At 48.6% G+C, this 22,358-nt stretch overlaps 2 pseudogenes; one reads left to right on the top strand and one right to left on the bottom strand.

Annotated features, from left to right (window-relative positions):
- Positions 1–1,650: 1,650 nt before the first annotated feature.
- On the top strand, positions 1,651–3,275 carry LOC144130281 (uncharacterized; annotated as a pseudogene).
- A 16,365-nt stretch (positions 3,276–19,640) lies between these two features.
- Positions 19,641–20,377, bottom strand: LOC144129723 (gamma-interferon-inducible lysosomal thiol reductase-like; annotated as a pseudogene).
- Between the last annotated feature and the right edge of the window lie 1,981 nt (positions 20,378–22,358).

Genomic DNA, 22,358 nt, shown 5'->3' with positions numbered 1-22,358 from the left:
GTGGCGCGTGCTTGTTGTTACTTGGGGCCCTTACCCAAAATGTGCCGCTTACCAGCCTAGTGTGCCCCGCCGCGGTGGCTCAGTGGTTAGGGCGCTCGACTACTGATCCGGAGTTCCCGGGTTCGAACCCGACCGCGGCGGCTGCGTTTTGATGGAGGCGAAACTCTAATACGCCCGTGTGCTGTGCGATGTCAGTGCACGTTAAAGATCCCCAGGTGGTCGAAATTATGCCGGAGCCCTCCACTACGGCACCTATTCTACCTTTCTTCTTTCACTCCCTCCTTATCCCTTCCCTTACGGCGCGGTTCAGGTGTCCAAAGATATATGAGACAGATACTGCGTCATTTCCTTTCCCCAAAAAACCAATTATTATTATTATTACTAGCCTAGTGTAGCTTTCGCTACAAAAACGAGTACACCCGCGAAAGCATGAGTGGTTGGCTCTTGGTTTTGCTTAGCTGGGTCGTCGGCACGTCTGGCAGCGATGTTAGGGTCAGGTTAAGCTCTTAACGACGTTAAGCTGATGTGATCGGTTCGCGCCGCAGATCGAACTTTAGCAAGCCGGCTACGTGCAGAGCACAGGGCGAGAGTGTGCTGCACTTTAACCCTGGCCAATCCCCCGCCGTGGATATGTGCCACTAAGCCTGAGGTTATCATCACCATCTTGAGGCGTGATCGGCTGCGGCGATAGCATATTGCTTTGGTGCAGTGCCCAGCGAAGCTGATCTGTTCGCGCCGCCGCCGATTCGAAACCCAGCCGCGGCAAAATGTATTTCTGCACCGTCAACCCGCCGTTTACCCGCCGCGGTGGCTCAGCGGTTAGGGCGCTCGGCTATTGATCCGGAGTTCTTAGGTTCGAACCCAACCGCGGCGGCTGCGTTTTTATGGAGGAAAAACGCTTAGGTGCTCGTGCTGTGCTATGCCAGTGCACGTTAAGTATCCCCCAGGTGGTGGAAATTAATCCGTCGCCCTCCACTACGGCGCCTCCAACTGTACGACCTGAAGGCGGCACTGGGTAAAATGAAGCGAGGAACGGCGCCGGGAAGGGACAAAATGACCGTGAAACTTCATGCCAACCTCCCCGACCGCGCCTACGAAGACCTCCTCGCGTACATCAATGCTATGTGGCTAGGCGAGGAACCCCTCCCAATCGAATGGAAGACCGCTCTGGTCTATTTCATTCCCAAACCCGACAAAGCCATAAACACGGACAACCTTCGCCCCATCTCCCTTACGTCTTGTGCGGGAAAGCTTATGGAAACGATGGTGCGAGATAGACTGTCCGAGTTTTTGGAAGACCACTTCGCATTCGCTGACACCATGTACGGTTTTCGCCCGCACCGATCCACGCAGGACATTCTGCTACAACTCGATCGAGAATTTCTCAACCCCGTGGAATACACCCTAAGCGACAAGGTAGTACTCGCCTTAGACTTAAAGGGCGCCTTCGACAATGTCAAACACGAAAGCATCTTACAACATCTTTCCCAGACCAACTGTGGTCGCAGAACCTTTCAGTACGTCAAACAATTTATATCTGAGCGACAATCCACCATCAGGATACAAGACGAAGAACACGGCCCTTACCAGCTAGGAACGCGAGGAACCCCGCTGGGCGCGGTTCTTTCTCCGCTCATTTTCAATCTCGCCATGCTGAATCTTCCGGCCCAGCTGGCGAAAGTCGAAGGCATTCAGCATGCGCTGTATGCTGACGACATAACCATCTGGGCCAAACACGGCACAGTCAATGATATAGAAACCCACCTGCAGCAAGCGGCAGCGATCGTAGATGCCTACGTTCGCCATTGCGGCCTTCAGTGCTCCCCGGCTAAGTCTGAATTTGTGCACATTCGCCCATCACCAAAGTGCGATACCAAACTGGAACTATCCCTGCCTAACGGCCCCATACCCGAACACGACGATATCAGAGTACTTTGTCTTTTCATCCACAAACATAGACGAGTTGAAACAACACTAGCCAGACTGCGCAAGGTAGGAACTCAGGTAGGCCGAATGGTCCGCCGGGTCTCTAACAAACGCGGGGGCTACGATGCAAATATGCCTTGCGGCTGGCGCATGCCTTCGTAACCAGTAGAGTCCTCTACTCGACCCCCTACCTTCACCTTCGGAAATCGGACGAAAATGCCCTCGAGGTAGTCCTCAGAAAAATGTACAAGTGTGCCCTGAACCTCCCGGCAAACGCGTCTAACCAACGGCTCATGGGCCTGGGGATGGTTAACACATTCGCCGAGCTTCGGGAAGCCCACTTGACGAACCAATACACTAGACTCTCGAAAATGCCATCGGGTCGCCGCCTACTAGCCCGACTGCACATTCGCCATCACACAACAGTCGTGGATGAGCGCGCACGTGTCCCCGAGATTTGGAGACTCGCCCTGAACGTGCGACCTCTCCCGGCCAAAATTTCAAAGGAAGCCCATAGTGGCAGACGCCTCGCGCGGGCGGAATCTCTAGCCTACCACTACGGTGACAAACACGGAGTCTTTTACGTGGACGCCGCCGGCCCCCACCGTGGGGGGTGGTACACGGCCGCAGTCGTACACAAGAAAGCTACGGTGAACGGACTTACGTTCCGAGCTCAAAACATAACTCATGCGGAGGAGGTCGCTATCGCGCTAGCCGCCGCAGACCGGGACTCGCGGGCCATCATTACTGACTCGAGAGGGGCCTGTAGAAACATTGAACAGGGATACATTCATTTCCTAGCTTACCGCATTCTTAAAAACAGTGACTATGCCGGGGCCCCCGCTCCCCGAACGATAGTATGGGCTCCCGCTCATCTAGGACTCGAAGGCAATGAAATGGCAGATGACTCCGCCCGCGCACTCACTCTCCGGGTAACAACGCCTTCTAACCCTACCGCAGCGGATCCCGATCCCAAGCCCGTCTTTACCTTTAAGGAAATAACACAACTTTACCAATCTGAACATTCAATCTTTCCCAAGCCTTGCAAGGACCTCACTAAGACGGAGGAACAAATTCTCCTCCGTCTCTTCACCAAAACTCTGCTGTGCCCGGCTGTTCTGAAATTCTTTGATCCCGCTTGCACAGGAAAATGCCCACACTGTGAGGAGAAGTCCTCGGATATCTACCACATGGTGTGGGCATGCCAGTCAACCCCGAACCTAGACCCCAAACCCAACCCCACCGCGGAAGACTGGGAGGCAGCCCTGCTCAACTGCTCCGACCTAACGAGCCAAAAGGCCCTAGTCGTCCGAGCCCGAGCAGCCCTGGAAGCCAATGGGCTCCTGTAACGAGGAGCCCACCTAGTGTTTGTAAGGGAGGGTCCCTTCAAAGCCCTCTCATACTTCCTCCATATATATTCCCAATAAAGTTTTCTCTCTCTCTCTCTCTTTCTTCCTTCACTCCCCCCTTTATCCCTTCTCTTACGGCGCGGTTGAGGTGTCCGACGATATATGAGACAGAAACTGAATAATAATATTAATTGCTTTTTGGGGAAAGGAAATGGCGCAGTATCTGTCTGATATATCGTTGGACACCTGAACCGCGCCGTAAGGGAAGGGATAAAGGAGGGAGTGAAAGAAGAGAGGAAGAGAGAGGTGCCGTAGTAGAGGGCTGCGGAATAATATCGACCACCTGAGGATCTTTAACATGCACTGACATCGCACTGCACACGGGCGCCGCGGCGACTGCGTTTTTATGGAGGAAAAACGGCAAGGCGCCCGTGCCATTTCCTTTCCCCAGAAACAAATTGTATATTATGCAGCGTCAAGGCCACAGACTCCACAAGATTCGTGGTTGGGTTTGGACCCTCTGAAACAGTGCTTTCGGCGTAAAAAGACACTTCAAAATCGCTTTGTTTTTATGCACATCATTGCATACCAATATTTTTAAATCAAGCCCTAACATGAACACTGGTATTGCTGAAAAAGCTACAACAGCAATTCCTCTACAGCTCGTTGATATTCCATGAAACACGCTTAGGAGCACTGGTTTTGTGTCTGATTGTTTAAAAAATTCCCGCAAAAATATCTTGCCATGCTAAATCGGCGAGAAATAATTTCATAACGCCGTAATCGCGAATGAAGCATTTAGCCAAGTTTCATATTAAATGAATATTCACCCAAGCTCATAAGAACCAGGTTTCGTTTTTGACATCTTGGTTCCAGAAACACCCGTTCATTTCGCAGCCACGTGGAAATGTTATTTATGAGAAAATGCTCTCTCAATTCTCGGTGGACAACTCAACCGCACCGTGAGGCAGGTTATGAAGGAAGAAATAAAGGCTGCTGGTGGCTTAGCTCTGGTTAACCCTGGCAAAAAGCGAAACGCTGTTTTTCCCTGGCTACGCTTGTGAGCGAGCGACTGGCGGTATCCTCTGCAGGCGTCGCATCGAACACACCTGGTGTTAGGCTGAACGCATCACTGACTGACTAAGGTTGCTGAAAGGAAGTGGAAAAAGGAAAGAGAATGGGCCTGCATACTTCCCTTACGGCGCGGTTCAGGTGTCCAACGATATATGAGACAGATACGGCGCCATTTCCTTTCCTCAAAAACCAATTAATAATAAATAACAAACCGAGCCACGCTCGCTGCCCCGTGCTGAAAGTTGGAGACTTAAAGGATAGGACTGAAAGATAGATAGAAAAGGCGCCGCGGTCTAATAGGCCCATAAGGCCCGGGCCGATCCCGGAGGCAGTGCAATACCGGGCCGACCGATGCCAGTGTGCGTCGAGCACTCCGCCATATTCCAAAAATAAGTTTAATACCTTGTGTCCAAGGACCAGCAGCAGATATTAAATCAAGTATCAGGTATTGGCACGAAGAATCTGGTATTGGTATCAGGTATTGATATTGGGCTCGGTCAGTACTTGGGAGGGAGACCACTGTAACGCATCAAAGCGCACCTGCCTTTTTATGCAGAACTCACTTAGATGCCCTGCGCATGCGATTCTAGCGGCCGCTTTCCCGCTACGCTCGGTCAAGGTGTGTGACGTCACGGAGGGAGTAGACAGCACACCTGAAGTGCCTCCCCTCCTCTCCGCAACACGGGGGTGGGGCGCACATATACTGCTCTCCACGGCAGTCGCCACATCGATCACACATAGCGTTCCGCTGAACTCATCAAAGTGCACCAGCGTTTAAAATAATAATAATTGGTTTTTGGGGAAAGGAAATGGCGCAGTATTTGTCTCATATATCTTTGGACACCTGAACCGCGCCGTAAGAGAAGGGATAAAGGAGGGAGTGAAAAAAAGGAATAGGTGCCGTAGTGGAGGGCTCCGGAATAATTTCGACCACCTGGGGATCTTTAACGTGCACTGACGTCGCACAGCACACGGGCGCCTTAGCGTTTTTCCTCCATAAAAACGCAGCTGCCGCGGTCGGGTTCGAACCCGGGAACTCCGGATCAGTAGTCGAGCGCCCTAACCACTGAGCCACCGCGGCGGGGCCAACCAGCGTTTTATGCAGAACTCACTTTCATGACCTGCGCATGCGTTGCCGGCAGACGCTTTCCCGCTTGACCGAAGATCAAGGTCAACGGTCGAGATCAATGGTGCAAAGTCGAGATAGTTGGTGTAACAGCAGCTGCTCTATTACGCCATGTGTCGAACCTGACTACCACCAGTTATGCTCATGGTCGGATTTCTAGCTACATTCAAGGGGAAACTTGCGGCCCCACTGTCCTCTAGCTACATTCAAGGTCACACTTTCGGCCCAGATGACGCCTCGTAAAGCTGGCGTAGTGAAGCTTTTCGCTTCAAAAAGCTTAAAAAAGAAAATAAACTGCAGCTTCAGTCGCAATTGAATAGGCGACATCCAGACTACTAGCTGTCTTGTTTACTTCCTACACAACGGGATATTTCCTTTTGCTTTGTTACCGGCAAACACACCTTAACAGAAATACCTGAAACTCCGAGGTTCAGACGAAAGCTGATAAATAGCTAGGAACAGCATTACCCTATGGGCGGGTCTACAAAACATTTTTAAATCACTCACCTCTTCTTTCAACCACAACATTGTCACGCCTAAGCAACCTTTATTTCGCGAGCACTAAAATTCCCTATCTCAGCATTCGCGATGTTAGTCTGTCCGAAGCCTTTGGCGGGTAGCAGGCCACCTGCCACGGTGGGAAGTCGAAATCTGCCCAGCTGCTGAGCCAGCCTGCCAGCAGGCTTTCTGGCCAACTATGCAAAACTCTTTATGGAAAACAGTCTAATGGCCGCGAGTGGGTTCCGAATCCGCGCTGGCGCGAACTGATCGCTTTCCCACTACATTAGATCCCTATTTCATCGCATCAGCAGAACATCCGGTGTGTTTATTTCCACTATTTCGTGCTGTGCTTTGGATGTCGTAGTGAGGTTTGATTCGAGCGTAATGGATCCAGAACACATAGCTATCGCATTGCTAACCTCTTAAGCCGTCTCGAGCCGGACCCGAAACCGAAATGAAAACCGAAATGCGAGCGCACGTAGTTCGCATTCGGCCTAAACACGCTAAGGCTAAGGCTAAGGCGCCCGTGTGCAGTACGATGTCAGTGCACGTTAAAGATCCCCAGGTGGTCGAAACTATTCCGGAGCCCTCCACTACGGCACCGCTTTCTTCCTGTCTTCTTTCACTCCCTCCTTTATCCCTTCCTTTACAGCGCGGTTCACGTGTCCAATGATATATGAGAGATACTGCGCCATTTCCTTTCCCAAAAAGCCAATTAATATGAATAACTGAACACGGTAAATTGTCCGCCATTTTTTGTACACCTTCCCATCTGTTGGATTATGCAGTTAGCTTTGTCCATAACAAAAAGGAAATATACTTTGTTTATCTTAGTCGGTGGATGAGCTGCCTGGGGCTGTAGTGGCACGAGTTAAAAAAATTAATGTGGGTTAGCTCAGCTAATCCAGGATATACAAAGCAAAAGATGTCGGCGTTCACTGTGTTTATTGGCGTTGGCGTTGACAATGTTTTTGACGGCGATAACTTTGAGCAAAGGAAGGGCGCACAACTGGCTGCCTGGATATATGCGGACGCCTTATTCGTGCTTTGATACTATGGAGGTAAAACGCTAAGGCGCCCGTGTGCTGTGCGATGTCAGTGCACGTTAATGATCCCCAGGTGGTCGAAATTATTCCGGAGCCCTCCACAGCGGCACCTCTTCTTCCTTTCTTCTTTCACTCCCTCCTTTATTCCTTCCCTTACGGCGCGGTTCAGGTGTCCAACGATATATGAGACAGATACTGCGCCATTTCCTTTCCCCAAAAACCAATTAATAATTATTAATAATACATGTGCCAGTGTTGAGAGAGAGATGTGGATTGAATGCATTTGCGCCGACAGCGTCGTGACTGACAAGCTGCACTGCAGCAATAGCTAGGCCGCAGAGTTGATTTCGTGATCAATCTCTCGCGATCAACCATTAACTGCATGCCACCTCCCAGGGCGGCAGGGAACGTGCGCTGCTTATCCAGTGTTCGGAACGCAATCAAAGCAGGCTTTTGCAGTTGGACTCCAACGCCACATACATGAGAGTGAGATTGTCTCCAATGGCCCACAGAGCCTGTTGTGCACATTTCGTTTTGTGGATATGAACGGAATTTGCGAACGTTTCGACGCCAATGAACCCTATGAACGCCGTCGGCTCACTTGTTTTGTTTCTTTTTTGAGGAAAGGAAATGCCATAGTAACCGTCTCTCATATCTCGGTGGACACCCAAACCAAGCCGTAAAGGAAGGGATTAAGGAGGGAAGGAAAGAAGAAAGAGAAAGCTGAAAATTGAAATTTGGACTTTGAGGAAAGGCGCGGCGCTGCGCAGCGGCGGAACACCTGCGGCTAGGTGCTACTAGTGGCGCATACGCAGTAGTGACGAGGGACTGAGAGAGAAAGAAATATCCGCGATGAGGCACGTTTTGACGTCATGTGACTCCTCGGAACAATGCCACGGCGAAATCACATGTTCGCGGCCGGTAAAGCTTTCGCTTAAAATCTACCAGTGTTCTTTTTTTAACTGCGAAAAATTTGAGCGAACTGCATAGATTTCATTTGAAGCTGTGTAAACAAGATCGCGTTGATGCTGGTGAGTAATTGCTTACGCACACACACACACACGCAGACAGACAGACACCGCTCACCTGCAGGGTACGACGAGCGGCTAGCGCGCGCTGATTCGTGCACTGGTGGTGCGGGCGCATGCATTGTGAGCTTACGGCGGTTGATCTTTTTTCTAGGCAGTGGCAGATTGGCCTCTGCTCATTTCAAAAACGTGCACCCGTGTGTAATTTTGCGGGCTGTTTTGTCATTGATTACTGAACTAAGGCATATATTGCGCTATCTGATGGGTTCTGTAGTTTTTTTGGTGTCTAGACTTTTTCATGGCATGTCAGCACTGAACAGTTTGCGCCATACACCATTCATGTTCAGGACGACAGAACGATCTTTGCAAAAGCTCCCTAGTGGCAAATTTTGAGACTTGACCTGCCGGTTGGCTTTTGCCCGTTTTCCAGCGATACGTTGGAAGACATGTAGACGGCAACAAGTATGATCCCGGCAGAAATATGGACTGCACAGATGTCACCGATGCCAGACAAGCTTTTTGGGATGGCGATGCAGATAAGCGTGGCTGGCACACAATTTGCCCAGCAGATATCGACCACACGCGATAACAGTTCCTGGAATCTGTGTCCTGATCACACATGTGTAGCCGATGATCTCGGAGGGGGGGGGGGGGGGGGGAGAGGGTGACTGCGCGGCCCACCCGATGACGAGACGGCGGCGAGCGCTGAGTCAATAGACAGTTTTAGTTTCACGTATGTACGTAGAAGCCTCACGTAAGTAGAGCTCTTACGGGTGACCGGTGCGCATGCGCTGAACGCAAAGGGTCTACGTGAGTCTCACGGACGTACGTGAGATTCGGATTCTTACGTTACGGTCTTTGCGTTGCTTGCGTAGGTGGCGTTGACAACATGGCGGCGCCCTGCCCTCCCGCTTCGCAGCGTTAACAGCTTCTTCGCTAATCGCTCGATGCGATATCATGTTTGATACTGCTATATCCGCCTTCAATATGCCAATTCTTACCCTCGCATAAAGTTTCTAGCGAGAAACAGCTGTTCGTTTTCAGATATAAAGGTGACTTGCCAGCTCTGAAGCATAACGAAGCAGCTCTCCGACGCTATGGTGGCTAGAACTTTTTGAGGTATGTAAAGCGGCTGCCGGAAGCTGCCGCCCCCCCCCAAAACGCACCAATGCCACGCGGGGACGCTGAAGACATGGGCGCCGTTAGAGCGGGCAGCCAGAAGCGAGTCACCGGAGCATCGCGCGCAGCAAGAAAGCATCGCTCGCGCTGATTTTTGCTTTCCGAAGCAGGTAAGGTTAAGGTGCATGAGCCACTAGATGCGTCATTTCTGCTGCGAGCTTTGAGAATGCCACCAACCGCAAAAGAAAAAAAAAGACCCAGCGCTGGTGCTTCGTGCCTGAGTTTTACTGCTTATAGTACGTGTTCACTTTTTTTAAAGGAGTAAATCAAAAGGAAGACGAAAGGAAAGGAAAAACCGGTAAGCCATGCGTTCCTTAGCGGGCTTATCATGCTGTTGCGTATGTACGTGGATGAACAACTGAAAACAAGTGTTCTTCCAGAAACGCGTCTTTTTCTCACTCTGCTGTTTGTGCGGGGAAGTGCCCTCGTCACACCTCTATGCTTCATGAGCTGCACTTCTTGGAAGCGTCTCGATCTTTGAAAACGGAATTCTCGTCGCATGAAATTGCAACGCATGTAACGACTCCACGGGGCGGGAAATTTTTCCGGAGCCCTCCACTAAATTTTTACATTGCTTTTTGGCCTCGGCAAGTAAAAACCCATTATATCTTTCAAGGTATGAACGTGTATGCGACCCAATGTAGCCTTCACATATAATGGTCTAAAGAGAGGAAGAAAAGCCTCCAACGGTGTTCGAATATGTTAAAATTTTTCGCAGAGTAGCAGCGCAAATCTGTATGGTTTGTATAGAGCATTTGGGCTTCAAATTCAAGCTCTTGCGAGGCAAATCTAGTCGCTGTTGTTATCCACTGCTACTCGACCTGTGTGCATTAACGAACTCGATCGCAGGAGGCAAGAAAAGGTGCTGACACAAAACCCTCGTGTCTCAGTTCATATAGTTTATCGTTTCAAAGCGACCCAGGCCACGAGGGACACCGTAGAGAAGGACTCCGGAAATTTCATCCACCTGCGGTTCTTTAACGTGGACTGGCATTGCACAGTACAGGGGCCTATTGAATTTCGCCCCCATCCAAATTCGCCCGCCGCGGCCGGAATCGAACCCTCGTCTTTCGAGTCAGCAGCTGAGTATCACAACCACGGAGCCACCATGGCGGCTGCTGACGCAGAACAAAAATTCCACACATTAATGAGGAAACCCAGCTGAAAGCAAAATAATTTACTAAAACTCTAAAGAAAAGAGCAGCGGGAGCGATCGCTCTAGCGGCGCGGAAAAAGAAGGGAGGGGGATGAGCAAACTTTTGGCACTCCTTTTCGTGATACAAACGAACAACCCAGCGCGCCGTTCGAGCGCCTTCTTCAAAAGCGTGTGGACGTATGTGCAGCAGCTCTTCATGCCAGCCAGCTTCAGTTCCCTTTCAATCAAACCTTCGCAGGTATTCTGCTGAAGAAAAAAAAAAGACGAAATGATTCCAGAAACTGCTTATCGTCTGCAGCGCAAGAAAGTGGTTCTGCTTGGTGAATATTTCTTCTGAACGCGGAGCTCATAACTGCATCGTGAACACAAACCACCATCGTGGAGCCATTTTTCACCATCAGCGGCATCCCAAAAGCACTGCACAGCGCGCAAATCACGCATTTAAACGCGGTCCGCACGCTTTCCACCGTGCATGATCAGCGACCCCGCTACAGTGAACTAGAATTACTTTCTAAACTTTCTATCTAGTTCACTGTAACCGCGCGGCGGAGCCTTTAGCATCAGCGCCCCTGGCGACATCGGTGAGCAGCGGTGCCACTTCCGGCAAGGGAAACGCGCCGCGCTTTTCCAGCTTCAATGCTACCGACGCAGTTCGTCTGGCTTGGCTTTGATTCATCTTGTCTTAGAGAGCGGCTACAGCAGTGTCTGCGTCTGTCAGTAGATGGCGCTGGAAAGAACGCGCGGCTGCCGCGTGCGTGCAAGTAAAAGGGTTTGAAACGACGTGCGACTTCTCAGATTCGCGTACGTGAACTCTGCACGTACGCGAAACTAAAACTGCTTAATACCTGATCGCCGGTGAGTGTGTGCCGTGCCTACGATCGTACGCTACCGCCGACGCCAACGTCTTGTAACTTTGGGAAAGATATCATAGCTGGAGCTGTGAAATTTATTACCTGTCACGTTACTGGGAGGGCTTTAAAGGAGCAGCCTATTACATTCTAGAGCGGGTCACAGGTGCTTTTCGCCACATTCCTTGAATCGGTCTCGGCCTTGTTACATCAGTGTGGAGCACGGTTTTCGTCCGAATTTCTTCTGTGCCTTCGGCGATTAGCCGTGCGCTTCTGTACTCAAGCGTCAAGCCGGAGTCAGGGGTAGAAGACACCGCCTATGTTCGATTTCAATCACATCAGCTCAGCTGGCGACTGGAAGGGAACTGATATGTACAACTGAATGACTCCTGCCCACGCAGGTACCGCGAAGAGGCTTGTGGCGGTGGCAGAGTGGTCTGAGCGACCGGGATAAGAAGTTGGTCTTTTTTTTCGACGGCGGTGCTTCGAACACGGCTCGGGCATGTAGTTTTTGCAGCGGGAGCTACACTAGGCTACCAGTCGGGCATTTAGCGGAACAGGCGAGACGCCAGTCGTGCGCATGTGCTACCATGGTACATTCAGGAGGCCAGTTGTGCGCAAGCGCCGTTACAATGGCAACCGGGGAGGAAGAGAGGGTGTGCCGCGCGCTTCGTCGTTTCCCTCCCTCCTTTCTCCTTTCCTTTACGGCGCGGTTTGGGTGTCCACGAAATATGTGAGACGATTACTGCACTTTGCGCGCTCGCGGCTCCATCTGGCATGACGTCACAGCCTGCGGCTCGCCGCCGCCGCCGTTTGGTATGACGTCACACTACGTTCATCATCCGAACCGCGCGTCGTCGCATTCGCAGCATTGCGTATAAAAAGCAGAGATGTAATCGGCGGCTCTATCGTAACGCTTGATAAGGATGGAGAGAAGGAGAGTCCAGCTGCTGCTAAACGGCAATATAGACAAGAGAACATTAACCCTACCGATCCTGAGGTTGCCGCCTGGCGGTTGGCTACTCAACACAGAGAGAATGAGCGTTAAAAGGCGAAGAGAGCAGTGGAGATGCCCGAACAGAGAGGAACGCCTTACCAAACGGAGACGCCAGACTGCCGAGCGTAATAGTTGCCCCATAGCTGCTGATATGAAGCCTATGGAAGACATCAGTCAACGACAACCAACCGAAGAGGTTGTGAAGGCCCGTCGTGTGACTGATCACACCATTCGAGCTTCCGAAAGTTCATCTGCGACCCGTATATTTCAAGCGGACAGGTCTCTCATTGCTAAACATCCAGTGCCAACAAGCTCAGCCAGGCAAACTGACTAACTGACTGATGTTGCTGAGAGGGAGAAGGAAAAGTAAAATGCACGGGCCTGCCTATTGGCTCAAGCCGAGCCACGCTCGCTGCCCCGTGCAGAAAGTAGGAGGGGGTAAAGGATGGGAGAGTAAAGAGTGAAAGAAAAGACGCGCCGAGCTAATATGCCCCGGGCAGAACCCGGAAGCAGTGCATTACTGGGCCGACCCGTGCCAGAGTGCTTCAAGCCAAGCACTCCGCAATTATCCAAAAATATGTTTAATATCTTAGATCCAAGGAACCGCTGCAGATATTAAATCAGGTATCATATATCATGGTGGCAGCCATGGAAACGTACCTGCAGCTACGTATATCCTGGCATAGCGGAGCTAAGCCCCTGCCATTTTCTTTAAATAATAATAATTGGTTTTTGTGGAAAGGAAATGGCGCAGTATCTGTCTCAAATATCGATAGACACCTAAACCGCGCCTAAGGGAAGGTATAAAGGAGGGAGTGATAGAAGAAAGGAAGAGAGAGGTGCCGCAGTGAAGGGCTCCGGATTAATTTCGACCACCTGGGGATCTTAAGCGTGCACTGACATCGCACAGCTCATGGGCGCCTTAGCGTTATGCCTGCTTAAAAATGCAGCCGCCGCGGTCGGGTTCGAACCCGGGAACTTCGGAACAGTATGCCATTTTCTTTTCGATACCGTTTTCATGACGACTATACAATGCTCTGGTTGGCTTCCCTCCGGGTGCTATGGGAGGAATTGGCGCTGACATCTGTATTTGCTGAACAATGGTTTATGCAGAAGTTATTTACCCCTGCCCCGTTTACATTTCAAAATTTCCAGAACGCCTAGCTGTTGTAGGCAGTAGCCACATGCAGTGGCTAGGCCGTCTTCGTGGCTTGGCTTGGCAGCGCTGCTGCGCGCTCGCGGGAGGCTCGCGGCGGCTGGCACCCGTCTCGGGCGTCTCGTGCTCGTGCCGGGATTCGCCTTGCGGGTATAAAGCTGTCCGGTTGGCTTCTCAACGGTCCTGGTTTCCGAAACTCCACACTAGTAGCCTTGGAATAATGAGGACCCATTAACAGGCGCACCACTAGTGCCTCGGAGCACGTCGAGCGGTATGGTTGTACAAGGCAGCAAACGAAACCTATGAAGATGATACAGACCGACGTCCTTTCTTATTGTATTACTGCCCTATTCGTCCCCACATGTAACAGTAAGCATGGCACCACCATGCGTTGCCAGTACGGCGACCTACACTCCCCCGTGTGGCGGGACCTGTGTAACGCAAACCAGAATTTCCATCTAGTCTCAAGCAAGGGCTGTTGATATGCGGAAATAACTCTCACGGTACATCATTTCATTCCTGCTGCGATGGCCGTAACGTGAGTGCAGCTTGGGGCGTTTAGGAATATTTTTCTCGAATATATAGCACCCTTACCCAGGAACATGGATCCCAACCTACACAAAGCACGCTAAGAGGCGAGGGCTGAATGCCTACAAAACACACTAGCGCCCCAAGAAACGACGGTACACGTGGAAGCAGCCACATACTCTAGAGCAGAGGGGCAGAGCCACTGTAATGCGGTAGCGACGGTGATTGATTCGAACCTACGCGAGATCACCAGCGCATCACTACAAGACTGTACGGTAGCCGAGGCTGAAGAAGCGGCCGTTGCTCTAGCGGCAGCGGTGGGCTATCTGTCTAAACGGTCTCTAACAATTCTTACAGACTCACAAACGGCGTGCCACCACTACCTATGTGGCAGAATAGGGCACGAAGCACTCCGCGTACTCCACCCCGGAGACCACATAACACAACGACAGCCAAACGAAGAACCAATTAGGCATACAATAGTATGGACGCCGGGACACACGGGAGTGGCAGGGAACCAAGAGGCGGACAGGACAGCTCGAGGGTACACTTATTACCCAGCATCTAACGTAGGCGACCTCGAGGAGACCGAACCTGTGCCCCAAGAGTATTCGGCGATACTAAATTACTACAAGGCAGCAGAAAGCGGTATCCGCCACCGCACAACTCCCTAAGCAGAGAGGACGCTGTGGTGTGGAGGCAGCTACAAACGGGCTCGAACCCGAACCTAAACGTTCTCAGCAAAATGTATTCCACACAGTGCAATGACAAATGCCCCTGGTGCCACGAAACACCCACGCTGTATCACATAACGTGGGCATGCCGGAAGATACACGTGGTACCCGTAATATCAAACCCGAGTGCGGAGCAATGGGAGGGAGAGCTCTCCAGCGATCGCCGGGTCGACCAAGGAGGTCTGATTCGGCGAGAACAACTGGCAGCAGCATCCAGCGGAGCCCTGGACTAAGGGCAACCGACCGTTCTGCAAGAAGATGGACGAAGCTATCTGAAGACCTCAAAAGACCAGCGTATCTAGAGATCAATAAAGTTTTTCACTAACTCACTCACCAACTCACTCACTCACTCGCTCGCTAGCTCACTCGCCCGCTCGCTCGCTCGCTCACTCACTCACTCACTCACTCACTCACTCACTCACTCACTCACTCACTCACTCACTCACTCACTCACTCACTCACTCACTCACTCACTCACTCACTCACTCACTCACTCACTCACTCACTCACTCACTCACTCACTCACTCACTCACTCACTAACTCACTCACTCACTCACTCATTCACTCTCGGATATAAGCGCGTATCAGACAGAAATCAACCTCAGCTTTGGCGTCAAGATCACGGAGATATTGGAACGACATTTTAACTGATTTGGACAACAATTGGAGCGAAATGAATCTCACAACAGGAAAAAAGCGCTCATAGCATGAGATCGCAGTCGCAAAAAAACTGAAAACGTCCAGATGAGAGCACGCCCAATATTCTACCCAAGCTAATTTCGCAAGCATTCCTCCTCTTAGCGGCCATCCCGTAGCGAAAAAAGCCTGTGCTAAAGATGCATATCGAATACATTGTATTAATTTCGTATTTTGCATGTTTGTCCGCATGATTAAATTACCATACGAATGATTTCTAAATATTCTAGGAGTACTATTTTGAACATTCTTACAAATGCATCGAAAGTGCATTTTCTGTCAGCTTAGAATATTTAATATTGGTTAAAAATCTATTAAAATACAAATCGCGTTCAATTAGAATATTACAAAATTACACTTTAAATACACTAAATATACGCTAAAACATACAATTAATACAGCAAAAATATACTAATATATTTAATAAATAAACTAAAAGTATGCTAAAAATTTACAATAAATACATTACACTACTTTAAAAATACACTAAAATATGCGATTAATACATTAAAATATATTCACTTCGGCTTGCAAAAGGTATGCTAGTCGAATTAACCGTATAATACCGATTAATGTTCTCAATAGCAGAAGTAATGACTGAACTGGTTGTGAGCATCAGGAGACAAACAATCCCAGATAAAAGGCTTTGTCATCAATCAAACGCTGCAGGCGGCAGCAGACGTCATCTCAAAGTACGCGCAGGACAGAGGACTTAAATGTTCGCCTAAAAAATCAGAAATCTTCGTGTATAATGACAAGGCACTCAGGAACAAACCTCCCTCTGACACACAGGTGTACGTGGAAGGAAGGGAAATACCAAAGGTAGAGACAATACGAATATTGGGCCTCCACTTACAAACACACGGGAGGAACACGATCACAATTAACAAATTAGAAAACCACGCGACCCAGACATTAAACCTCATCAGGAGGGTCTCACGTAAGGGAGGCGGCCTCAAGGAAAAAAACCTCCTAAGATTGGTACAGGCCTTCATCATTAGTAGAGTGGGATACGCCACGCCATATCTGAACCTAAAGGCAGATGAGAGGAGCAAGATAGACGCGCTCATCAGGAGTAAAAAAGGCCCTAGGGCTCCCAATCTGTACATCGACGGAGAAGCTACTGGCCCTAGGACTGCATAATACGATTGCAGAAAACGCGGAAGCGGTTAAAACCTCGCAACTTGAAAGACTCAGCACGACGCGAGTGGGAAGAGCTACGCTATGTAATCTTGGAATGGCCACAGACAGGGGGCAAAAGGAAAGGGTCGACATTGACAGGGAAATCAGGGCGCACCTAAGAATCCCTCCCCTATCCAAGAATATGCACCCTGAGTTTAATAAGGAAAGGAGACAGAAAAGGGCGGAAGCGATAGAAAGAATATATCGGGGTAAACCCCGAAATGAAGTCGCCTACGTAGATGCGGCAGGGGACAGACACAGTCGATACATGACCATAGTGGCGGTAGATGGGGAGGGCACCCTCATCACGGCGGCCACCATGCTAGGGAAAGAAACCGAGATAGCGGAGGAAGCCGCGATAGCGATCGCTTGCGCTGGCACCAAAGCTAGATATATTATTAGCGACAGTAAGACTGCAATCCAAAATTTCAGCAGAGGGAGGATAAACCCCCTCACCACCAAAATTTTAACACAAGGGGTGATTGATAGAACGATCAACATCATCTGGACCCCGGCGCACGAATCTGTCAGCGGGAACGAGGCGGCCCACAGTGCAGCTCGAGATCTCTACTTCCGTGCTGTACAGGATGGGTCGGCTCAGGCCGAACATGATAGAGAAGGGCGATTAATCTCGTATCAAGAGATTACAGAACACTACAAGCAATGCCGGAGGTGTTTTCCCCCACCAAACACGGCGTTAAATAGGAGTCAGGCGACGGCGTGGAGACGCCTGCAGACTGGAGTATACCCAAACCCAGTACTAAACAAACATATCCGATCGGACTGCGAGGACGATAAATGTAAAATGTGTGGGGCGAGAGGAACCCTCGACCATATAATTTGGGAGTGCGCTTACTCCCCAGGCAGGGCGCAAAACATTAGCAGTAGGGAAGCCTGGGAAACCTTGTTGCGGAGCTCGGACCCTGAGCTCCAAATCACCGCCGTCCAACTGGCAGAAGAGGCCGCCGGCGACACCAACCCGGCCAGCATCGAATGCGACCATCCCGTGCCGCTGGGCCGCTCCTAAGTCCTCTCCCCTGTAAAGGGGGGTGAGACAGAGCGGCCCAGGCGGTGTGGTCTTTCTCTGTTGGACAATAAAAGTTTTCAACAACAACAACAATGGCTTATATATACCCCCCCCCCCCCCCTTCCCGAGAGGAGACACATTATCTTGCTCGGGGAGGCGCTTTTTGCACAAAGAGTGTGGGCCCCCAAATTGTCGCTCAAGCGTGAATGTGGTCGCGTTCGTATCTGCAGTCTATCTAGAACCGAATTGTTAGTCGTAACTTGCTTCAGGCTCGGTCAGGATTCGAACTGTCAACCAACGAATACACGCGCGTCCTTGGAATAATAATAATAATAATAATAATAATAATAATAATAATAATAATAATAATAATAATAATAATAATAATAATAATAATAATAATAATAATAATAATAGTGGTTTTGAAGGAAAGAAAATGGTGCAGTATCTGTCTGATATATCGTTGGGCACCTGAACTGCGCCGTAAGGGAAGGGATAAAGGAGGGATTGAAAGAACAAAGGAACAAAGAGGTACCCATAGTGGAGGGCTCCGGAATAATTTCGACCACCTAGGGATCTTTAACGTGCACTGACATCGCACAGCACACGGGCGCCCCAGCGTTTTGAGCCGCCGCGGTCGGGTTCAAGCCCGGAAACTCCGGATGAGTAGCCGAGCGCTCTAACCACTGAGCCACCGCGGCGGCTCATTGTATTATGTGGAAAACACCCTTTCAATACATAGCCAACATGCAAAGGCCATTTCGCGAAACCCGATTTCGAGCACTAGATTGTTCTACGGCAGCTAAAAGTGTGCTTCAAATTTGCTGATAAGGAATGTCCGTTCGGTAAAATTGAAGTATGCATACGACGAAATTATTTCTTATTTACGATAGTACACTTTTAATACATTGACAAGATTATAAAAACCGCATACTTATTTTTTCACGGGTTTGAAACGGGCTCGAAAAATGTTTAAGTGACGTATCCGTCGAATTGATTAATTTCATATTTACGAAAGTACACTTTTAATACTCTGATAAGGTGTAATATATTTCACGTATTCGAAACGTGCTCGAAACATGCTTTAAATGATGCATGCTTCGAATGCATTAATTTCAAATTTACGAAAGTATACATTTCATATGTTGACAAGATGCTAAAACCGTATTCATAATTTTTCACGTGTTTGAAACATGTTTGAAGCATGCATGTTTTTTTTTTTTGCAAATTTTCAGATTATATATGGAATACCAAGCATCAAATTTCAGAACCTTTTTACGGCATATTTTTAGGGCATTCATAAACCGAAAAATAGTTTAAAATACATTATAAATATCCCTAATTATATTCAAATACAAACGTATTAGATTTCGCTAAGGGATCCTCCATCAACTGATACGCCTCACTTATTTCGATAAACAGTTGAATTATTCTCCTGTATAATTCAATCTCTAATCCGAGTGCGCGAATCCGTATTGCACATTAGGCCTCACATCGCTTTACAAGGTTCACGGCAACATCTGGGCGGTAAAAAGGTTTATAAGACATGAAGACAAGTACAAAAATACAAACAAACAGGATTGTGATTCCTGCTATAACGTAACTTATTACCGAATTTATGCTTGACGAAAGCTGCAGTATACGAGACCTGCGGTTGTGCTTCTCTGCTTTAATCGTCTACCTCTGGTTATGGTCATGACTACGAAGTTTGCAGTTAAACTTCAAGCATTCATAGTGTGAAAATTCTATAGTACGGGCGAACTGCGCTAAAGATGCGTAAGTAGGTATTCCGCGTTTAAAATTACCCTTAATTAGCCGCATAATCTGGCATACTCTAGATAGGCTGGATCTGGCTTCGCCTACTCTAAAAAGAAAAAAAAAAAACATATGTGTGATGCACCAACAGAAGTTAATAGTTTGATACAGGCATTTAACGTCCAGGTTGCCTTGCCGATTGAAGAAGGAGGCGCCTATTTTTGTTGGTTGAGCTACATCTTCGGCTAGTCGCACACTAATTATGCATGCGTAGAAAGAAAAACGCTCTCCTGAAATCACGGGAAGCTGCATAATGCATCCGTGCACACATTCAGTATCTTGACAAGCAGTATCCAGGCTCACGCTCAGCAGTTTTCCACACGTAGTGCTTCTCTGGCTCAAGCAGGTCACACACCACGCTGAAGAGGTCATGCATGGCCTATACTTCCATCGTCTCGTTGTGAATGCAATTGAATTCATCTGATGGCACGTATTCAATTGTATTGTGATGTCCCTGCGTCCTCTTGCCCATCTCGTAAAGCAGCTGCTTGCCCTCGGGTCCCTGGCTGCACATGTTCAGCACTGGCAAGTTGGTGCCCACTTTTCGCACTCAAGGCTGGCCTGCTATGGTGGGGTCGTCGTCCGAAAGCATGCAGGCGATGAAATGCAGTAGCTGCGTGTGAGGGTGGACGTATTTACCTGCGCCCGTCTGGACCTCGTTGACGTAGCATTCTGTGGGCAGTGCTGATACGTGAAAATGACGGTACCGTTCACGACTTTCATGTGGGCAGTGCCGAACGGCAAAAGGTCGAGGGTGATGTAGTCTTCCAGCCTGTCGTAAGTGGGACGCAGTTGATTCAGGATGAAACTGTGACAACCCTCGCAGAGTCCTTCGTAAAACAGCGTTATTTTGGCACGAGCTCCTCCTCCTGTTGGTCGACTGAGTGGCTTGGGCGGAGAGAATGCGCAAGCGAGGACGACGGCTGCAGAGATGACCAAGAGACGCAACCACTGCATTTCTGCTGTGTTGATAACCCTGCGGAGCACAAACGCTGACTTGGTGACCATACGTTCCGACGGTTGACGAATGGTCTGAAACGCTTTGTTCAGCTTGGGTGATAATGACGTTGGCTATCGGTGCTGATTCTTAAGGTGGACACGTTGTCAGGCCGTTTTTTTTTTGATAAGATGGAGTGTTCTCCCATGAGAAGAAAAGAGGCATTGAACCACTTATCTTCCTTGCGCGATATGTTAAGAATATTTGTTATTCCCAAGATATTTTTTCAATTCTATTTTGTTTTTTGCTCGTAATCAGATCATTAAATTCTGCGCCACTTAAGCGTCATTGCACTTATACGTGGCACAGGCGGTCTTTGATGTTTGGCTGCAGAAAACATAGCCTGACATAACGCCTGATAACTAGAAAAATATACTACAAGCACCTTTAGGCTGCGATTACTTGCACAGAAAAGAATAGTTTAATTTGCCTAAAAAAAGACAGTATACGCAACAAGTCCTTCCGACAGAGCTGTGACCCAGCCCTGGATTTACCTATGAAGATAAAGAAAATTATGTAAGATTCAGCGTATCTTCTTTCTTCTCTAAGCATAAAAATAAAGCAGCTGTTGATACCACTAGGCAAGCGCAAAACAAAACATTCATATTTTACAGGCACCGTGTAATCTTAATAATTAGAGGCCTAACGGCTTCAGTAGTCAAACGTGAAGGTTATACAAGGAAAGTACCGTAAAAGCGTAATTTCTCGAACATTTCTAAATGAAGACAACAATCTTTTAGACACTCTCAAGGCAAATAATCTTCAAAATTTGCTCGACGTTTGAAACGATGGCACACTAGTGTATTCGACCTAAAAATGTGAGGTATTCTGTTCCCGACTGTTTTCTCTAATTATCACCTGTTTTTTTTGTTTTAGCTGTTAAAGTTGCTTTAGCAGTAGTGCTTATATAGTAAAATGTAATATATTTATCGCTTTTATGACAAGGTACCTAATTTTTAGCCAATTCTTTTTGACATCATTTCAGGAGTATTGATCGTTTCACAGATTTTTAACACATTAAAAAAAAAACAGGTTTTAATTGTTTCCTCACTATGGCGGTACAAAACCGATATCATGTTGTACGATACTTAGCACCGATTTTCTTAGTGCACTCTACTCTTTTTTCGTTATCAGTTGTCTATTAACGGCTTGCATTTATTGGTTTCAAGCATGAAATAAATGGCAATGAAAATAATAATGATAATATTAATATACTGCCACAACATATTGTGATAAATACAGACTGAGGCATGTAAAGCCAAGAGGAGGCTAGCAGGAGTAAGCCCGGCAACAACGGCGAGCGAAAAGTAAAGCAACTTATTAAGTCTTGAAGGCAGGGTTCCGAAACTAACATTTTAAAGTATAACAATTTGTTCATATAAACTTCCAAATGACGTAAGGGCAGAATGTTAAAAGAGTTTACTTGAGGGGGAAAGGAATGTTCATAGGCGGTACTTTTCAACATGCTTTTTAGAAGAACATCTACCTGTACGTGTCACCGTTGCGAATGATAATAATCGAATAACGTTGTTTTGATATTGAGGAAAGTAAAAGTGCTGTTGCTGCCTGAATCTCGGGGGAACTAGAACCGCGTCGGGAGGAAAGGGATGCGGAATGTAGTGAAGTGCATTTCAGGTTTCGTTTTTCAAGGGGGCGATCGGCTGCTTTAACTTGAGATTGCTGGTCGGCTTTTGATGTTCTGGATTTGGCCGATTAAATAAACTTCATCGCCATAGGGATTTACGATTAAACGTTGCAATTCTGATTTGCTGAGATTGCTGGGCTATCGCTGCGTTGGCTGTAACCAGTGGCGTGGCGTCAACGTACCTTCCTGTCATGTGTAACTGATACCTAAGGGAAGCTTTTGTGACTTGAGTGTAAAATATGATGACAGTATTTCAAGTGTGGCATCAATGACGATGCCGTTTGCATCGTGCCCCGCCCACGGGTGGCTCTCACTCCAGCTTTTTAGGTGGTGCCTAGGAGTAATTT

Source organism: Amblyomma americanum, chromosome 4 (assembly GCF_052857255.1).
Source record: "Amblyomma americanum isolate KBUSLIRL-KWMA chromosome 4, ASM5285725v1, whole genome shotgun sequence".
NCBI classification, from domain to species: Eukaryota; Metazoa; Arthropoda; class Arachnida; order Ixodida; family Ixodidae; genus Amblyomma; species Amblyomma americanum.
The sequence above is the reverse complement of the archived record's forward strand: the minus strand, read 5'-3'. Positions and strand labels throughout refer to the sequence as shown.